The sequence below is a fragment of the Xyrauchen texanus genome, chromosome 43 (assembly GCF_025860055.1).
Source record: "Xyrauchen texanus isolate HMW12.3.18 chromosome 43, RBS_HiC_50CHRs, whole genome shotgun sequence".
In the NCBI taxonomy this organism is placed as follows: Eukaryota; Metazoa; Chordata; class Actinopteri; order Cypriniformes; family Catostomidae; genus Xyrauchen; species Xyrauchen texanus.
Window position 1 is genome coordinate 30,469,454 of NC_068318.1, and position 7,500 is coordinate 30,476,953.

At 46.5% G+C, this 7,500-nt stretch overlaps 1 protein-coding gene across 3 annotated transcripts in view; it reads right to left on the reverse strand.

Annotated features, from left to right (window-relative positions):
* Nucleotides 1-7,500, reverse strand: part of LOC127636232 (tetratricopeptide repeat protein 28-like) — a 326,436-nt gene that overhangs the window by 108,228 nt on the left and 210,708 nt on the right. The gene's annotated exons all lie outside the window — the stretch shown is intronic.

A 7,500-nucleotide genomic window follows, 5' to 3' on the forward strand; every position in this document is an offset into this window, starting at 1 on the left:
ATTAAATTATGGCACATGATATATTACAACAAACGTTAAATCATCATAAATATATTTATACTTTGTCTTAAAGATAAAAATGTACGTGTTCAAATGTTCAGGGTTTTTTCGTTTTTGTTGCTGGTCGCACCCGTGTTTAGAATGCCCGGGACATGCGTCACGTGTAACGAAACATGCACTGCTTCACATAATTCGTTTCTGTGCTAGGATGTGCAGTCGTGTGTGAAAATGTATATATGCCAATTAGCCACAGAAACATTTGTATTTATGATCTAATTTGTATTGGTATTTTTCCACCTGTTGTCGTAGAGTGATTATTATGAGTGCGCTGTCTTTGTTTACATCGCTGGAGCAAGGAATGAACTATATAATAGGATGCAGATGGTGGAATAAGCAGAGAAGGACCTCAGAATTCAATTGCACTTGACCCAGCCCCATAACGCATTGCATGTATGATTTTGCCAAACCCACTTGCGCCTAGACTTAGCACATACTTGCACAAAAATACCAAAATGTCCATTAACATTGTGCTTATGGGTTATGGCATAGCGCTGCACTTAGCGCTAGCAATCGGGCCCTATATCTTTTAGCGGAAGGATGACGCATCATGACTTTGGTCAAAAAAATAATGTTGTGTGCCCTTAATATTTTTATCATGTAGTAACTATATGATGAATAAAGCACTTGCTATATCGTTAACCAAATCTTAATCCGTCACTCTAATGGAATGGGTCTTAACGTCACCTAAAACATTTACAGCCTTGGCTATATTTGATAAAATTAATTAATTTTTTAATTAATTAATTAATTAATTAATTTGACCAATTGTCACACATTATACATACATTTCTGCATATACATGGTGAAATTATTTATTTTTCACATATCCCAGCTAAGCTGGGGTCAGAGTGCAGGGTCAGCCATGATACGGCGCCCCTGGAGCAGATAGGTTCAAGGGCCTTGCTCAAGGGCCCAACAGTGGTGTCTTGGTGGTGTTGGGGCTTGAACCCACGACCTTCTGATCAGTAACCCAGAGCCTTAACCGCTGAGCCACCAAAAAGCCAACTGTTTTACATTTTAACCTTGTGCGACCCTGAAGTGGACATTAGCGCTAGTTTTTCATTAGAAATCCTCTATTTACTGTGCATTATAACGTTGAGAAAACGGTGCATTACGAACTGTTCTGAGACCAGTGCAGACAGACAGCACACTGGAGGTTAAGTCATTCACTAAATAGGGAGCAAGGGAGCATCCTATAGCTCTCCTATAACTGTTCTGAGACCAGTGCAGACTGACAGCACACTTGAGGTTAAGTCATTCACTATATAGGGAGTAAGGGAGCATCCTATAGCTCTCTTATAACTGTTCTGAGACCAATGCAGACTGACAGCACACTGGAGGTTAAGTCATTCACTGTATAGGGAGTAAGGGAGCATCCTATAGCTCTCCTATAACTGTTCTGAGACCAGTGCAGACAGACAGCACACTGGAGGTTAAGTCATTCACTAAATAGGGAGCAAGGGAGCATCCTATAGCTCTCCTATAACTGTTCTGAGACCAGTGCAGACAGACAGCACACTTGAGGTTAAGTCATTCACTAAATAGGGAGCAAGGGAGCATCCTATAGCTCTCCTATAACTGTTCTGAGACCAGTGCAGACAGACAGCACACTGGAGGTTCAGTCATGCACTAAATAGGGAGCAAGGGAGCATCCTATAGCTCTCTTATAACTGTTCTGAGACCAGTGCAGACAGACAGCACACTGGAGGTTCAGTCATTCACTAAATAGGGAGTAAGGGAGCATCCTATAGCTCTCCTATAACTGTTCTGAGACCAATGCAGACTGACAGCACACTTGAGGTTAAGTCATTCACTATATAGGGAGTAAGGGAGCATCCTATAGCTCTCCTATAACTGTTCTGAGACCAGTGCAGACAGACAGCACACTTGAGGTTAAGTCATTCACTAAATAGGGAGCAAGGGAGCATCCTATAGCTCTCCTATAACTGTTCTGAGACCAGTGCAGACAGACAGCACACTGGAGGTTCAGTCATGCACTAAATAGGGAGCAAGGGAGCATCCTATAACTCTCTTATAACTGTTCTGAGACCAGTGCAGACAGACAGCACACTGGAGGTTCAGTCATTCACTAAATAGGGAGCAAGGGAGCATCCTATAGCTCTCCTATAACTGTTCTGAGAACAGTGCAGACAGACAGCACACTTGAGGTTAAGTCATTCACTAAATAGGGAGCAAGGGAGCATCCTATAGCTCTCCTATAACTGTTCTGAGACCAGTGCAGACAGACAGCACACTGGAGGTTCAGTCATGCACTAAATAGGGAGCAAGGGAGCATCCTATAGCTCTCCTATAACTGTTCTGAGAACAGTGCAGACAGACAGCACACTTGAGGTTAAGTCATTCACTAAATAGGGAGCAAGGGAGCATCCTATAGCTCTCCTATAACTGTTCTGAGACCAGTGCAGACAGACAGCACACTGGAGGTTCAGTCATGCACTAAATAGGGAGCAAGGGAGCATCCTATAGCTCTCCTATAACTGTTCTGGGACCAGTGCAGACAGACAGCACACTGGAGGTTCAGTCATGCACTAAATAGGGAGCAAGGGAGCATCCTATAGCTCTCTTATAACTGTTCTGAGACCAGTGCAGACAGACAGCACACTTGAGGTTAAGTCGTTCACTAAATAGGGAGCAAGGGAGCATCCTATAGCTCTCCTATAACTGTTCTGAGACCAGTGCAGACAGACAGCACACTTGAGGTTAAGTCGTTCACTAAATAGGGAGTAAGGGAGCATCCTATAGCTCTCCTATAACTGTTCTGAGACCAATGCAGACTGACAGCACACTGGAGGTTAAGTCATTCACTATATAGGGAGTAAGGGAGCATCCTATAGCTCTCCTATAACTGTTCTGAGACCAGTGCAGACAGACAGCACACTGGAGGTTAAGTCATTCACTAAATAGGGAGCAAGGGAGCATCCTATAGCTCTCCTATAACTGTTCTGAGACCAGTGCAGACAGACAGCACACTTGAGGTTAAGTCATTCACTAAATAGGGAGCAAGGGAGCATCCTATAGCTCTCCTATAACTGTTCTGAGACCAGTGCAGACAGACAGCACACTGGAGGTTCAGTCATGCACTAAATAGGGAGCAAGGGAGCATCCTATAGCTCTCTTATAACTGTTCTGAGACCAGTGCAGACAGACAGCACACTGGAGGTTCAGTCATTCACTAAATAGGGAGTAAGGGAGCATCCTATAGCTCTCCTATAACTGTTCTGAGACCAATGCAGACTGACAGCACACTTGAGGTTAAGTCATTCACTATATAGGGAGTAAGGGAGCATCCTATAGCTCTCCTATAACTGTTCTGAGACCAGTGCAGACAGACAGCACACTTGAGGTTAAGTCATTCACTAAATAGGGAGCAAGGGAGCATCCTATAGCTCTCCTATAACTGTTCTGAGACCAGTGCAGACAGACAGCACACTGGAGGTTCAGTCATGCACTAAATAGGGAGCAAGGGAGCATCCTATAGCTCTCTTATAACTGTTCTGAGACCAGTGCAGACAGACAGCACACTGGAGGTTCAGTCATTCACTAAATAGGGAGCAAGGGAGCATCCTATAGCTCTCCTATAACTGTTCTGAGAACAGTGCAGACAGACAGCACACTTGAGGTTAAGTCATTCACTAAATAGGGAGCAAGGGAGCATCCTATAGCTCTCCTATAACTGTTCTGAGACCAGTGCAGACAGACAGCACACTGGAGGTTCAGTCATGCACTAAATAGGGAGCAAGGGAGCATCCTATAGCTCTCCTATAACTGTTCTGAGAACAGTGCAGACAGACAGCACACTTGAGGTTAAGTCATTCACTAAATAGGGAGCAAGGGAGCATCCTATAGCTCTCTTATAACTGTTCTGAGACCAGTGCAGACAGACAGCACACTGGAGGTTCAGTCATGCACTAAATAGGAAGCAAGGGAGCATCCTATAGCTCTCTTATAACTGTTCTGAGACCAGTGCAGACAGACAGCACACTTGAGGTTAAGTCATTCACTAAATAGGGAGCAAGGGAGCATCCTATAGCTCTCTTATAACTGTTCTGAGACCAGTGCAGACAGACAGCACACTTGAGGTTAAGTCATTCACTAAATAGGGAGCAAGGGAGCATCCTATAGCTCTCCTATAACTGTTCTGAGACCAGTGCAGACAGACAGCACACTTGAGGTTAAGTCGTTCACTAAATAGGGAGCAAGGGAGCATCCTATAGCTCTCCTATAACTGTTCTGAGACCAGTGCAGACAGACAGCACACTGGAGGTTAAGTCGTTCACTAAATAGGGAGCAAGGGAGCATCCTATAGCTCTCCTATAACTGTTCTGAGACCAGTGCAGACAGACAGCACACTGGAGGTTAAGTCATTCACTAAATAGGGAGCAAGGGAGCATCCTATAGCTCTCCTATAACTGTTCTGAGACCAGTGCAGACAGACAGCACACTTGAGGTTAAGTCATTCACTAAATAGGGAGCAAGGGAGCATCCTATAGCTCTCCTATAACTGTTCTGAGACCAATGCAGACTGACAGCACACTTGAGGTTAAGTCATTCACTAAATAGGGAGCAAGGGAGCATCCTATAGCTCTCCTATAACTGTTCTGAGACCAGTGCAGACAGACAGCACACTTGAGGTTAAGTCATTCACTAAATAGGGAGCAAGGGAGCATCCTATAGCTCTCCTATAACTGTTCTGAGACCAGTGCAGACAGACAGCACACTGGAGGTTCAGTCATTCACTAAATAGGGAGCAAGGGAGCATCCTATAGCTCTCCTATAACTGTTCTGAGACCAGTGCAGACAGACAGCACACTTGAGGTTAAGTCATTCACTAAATAGGGAGCAAGGGAGCATCCTATAGCTCTCCTATAACTGTTCTGAGACCAGTGCAGACAGACAGCACACTTGAGGTTAAGTCATTCACTAAATAGGGAGCAAGGGAGCATCCTATAGCTCTCTATGCAGTTAAGTGCTGTCACTCCTAAAATCTGATCAAACGTTCAGTTTCAGGCTGCAGATGATGTTTGGATCACTCAACATGTTTGACACACATGGGGCGATGATTATCAGAACATAGATTCAGCATTTTGTAATGTATAGTTGGCAGAGTTTGGGCATTACTTCGAGCCCCACAGTCACCACCATTGTGTCCTTGAGCAAGGCACTTAACTCCAGGTTGCTCCGCGGGGGGATTGTCCCTGTAATAAGTGCACTGTAAGTCGCTTTGGATAAAAGCGTCTGCCAAATGCATAAATGTAAATGTAAATGTAAATTACTTTGAATCAGAATTATCTTTGCTCATTTCTGATTGGTAAAATACTTCAACAATGGCTATCACTGGTTTGATTGACAGGGCAAAGAGAGAACATTGAGATTGAGACAAAGTGGAAAAAAAATGTCCTTAAAAGATTTCTTGTTTATTTGCTACTAAGTGTCTCAAACAAAACTTGCCAAATCCTTCATAGATTTGCTGCTACGAATTTAGCAAACTTTAGCGAATCCAGCGATTAGTCCCTTCCTCAGAAATGCTCCTTGTAGCAGCCAAGGAACGTTTACAAATGAAAGTTTACCGGCAGATTGGTATAAACGCGCAAACCCTGATTCGCTAAACTGCGCAAAAGCTAGCCAATCATGGTAATGGCGAAGTTTCCTGCGAACAGACAGTGAGCGTTCTGTCTGAGGCTGAGATTAGCCGAGGTGTGATTTTCGACGTCTGCAACTTTCAAATGCAAACCTAAGAGCCGCGAAACTATCGCTTGTTATCCTCCGCAAACAGCCGAGCGCAATCCGCTCAGCTTTCTCCGCTTTCTCACCTCTCATCTTAGTGGAAGGGAGGCACCTCTGATGATGTGAAGCAGAGAGGAGAACAATTCAATTAAAGTTTGGTAATCCCACAGGCAAATCCTCACACAAGGGCACTACAAAACCGATAAAGGAATAAGGATTGGTGAGAAAGGGGGACAAAGAGGGTCTCCTGTTATCAGTGTGCCCAGGGCCTGCGAGCTATCACCTCTCTGCCCGGAGCCGATTTAGAGAGACTGTTCAAAATAATCTACTCTCTCCGCGGCTCACTGCGCTGTCTGGTTCGAGGGGACAACAAGGGGAAATAAGGGACATAATTAGGAGATGAATGGCCCTCGTTTGGGGAAATAGGTGTTTGCATGGCAAATAGAAGATTGTTGATTGGTTTCAAATCATTCATGTTCCAAATGAAGACAAAATGCATTGTGACATTTTTGGGTTGTTTTGAAGCTTTGTATCTGTAGAGCGGAGGAGGGCGGGGCCGGGCTGGAACAACGTGCGCCCGGTCCCCAATCAGCTTGATGGGGGCGCGTGAGGGATTAAGAGAGAGTTCAAGAGAGAGAGAATTACAGACAGCTGCACTGTGTGTTTATGTTCGTGTTTTTCATTTATTTCTTCATGAAACTATTATTTATATTGTCAAGCCGGTTCTCGCCTCCTCATTTGGTGCCGAAACCTGGGAAGGAGGAGGGATGCCCGTCGCGGAGTCCTCGTCACTGCCGTCCACCCAGGGGAGTGCCGCTGCCATCTGCCGGGGGACGGAGTAGCCCGACTGCCCGGACGCGGAGAGCGGCCGCCGTCTGCGAGGCGAGTGGGAACTGGAATCCCCGACCGCCTGGAGCGAAGGAGCCGCTACCAGGGGCGGAGGAGTGCCCCGCCGTCCCCCGGAAACCGAGAAGACCGGCGTCTGCGAGGGAGGAGGGAAGCAACTCCTCGAAGGGTTCGAGAAGACCGGCGTCTGCCAGGGGCGGAGGAGTGTCCCCACGGGTCACAGAGAACGCAGAGGGGTGTTCTGTCCAGCTGGGGGTCGGTCTGACTCCGGTTCGCCAGGGGAGGAGCGGCTGCCGTCTGCCTGAGAGGGTGGAGGAGTGATCGTGGACAACGTGACGGATGGCGCATTAGAGAACCGATGAGTTTTTTTTTCTCTCTCTCTCTCCTCTGTTTCTTTCTCTGTCGCTCCGTGTTGGCCTTTTCCCTCGCCTATTTTGTTTTTGTTGTTTTTGCCCTCCTGTCTCCTCCCAGGTCGAGCAAGGTGGGGATGACCCAAGAAGGGAGGGGATGTACGTCATGCCTGGGGGCGCCCCGGCCTGAGGTAACGCCGAGAGGAGTGTAGAGCAGAGGAGGGCGTGGCAGGGCTGGAACAACGCCCGCCTGGTCCCCAAATCAGCCTGATGGTGGCGTGCGAGGGATAAAGGCGGCCGGTGACGACGAAAATCATCCAGATACGGGTCAGGAGCTTCATTTAATGTTCACATCAACCATCAGAATGGAGAACAATAATGTGATCTCAGTGATTTGGACCATGGCATGATTGTTGGTGCCAGACAGGCTGGTTTTGGCATCACGAGGGGGACCTACACAATATTAGGGATAAAGGCGGCCGGTGACGACGGAGAATTA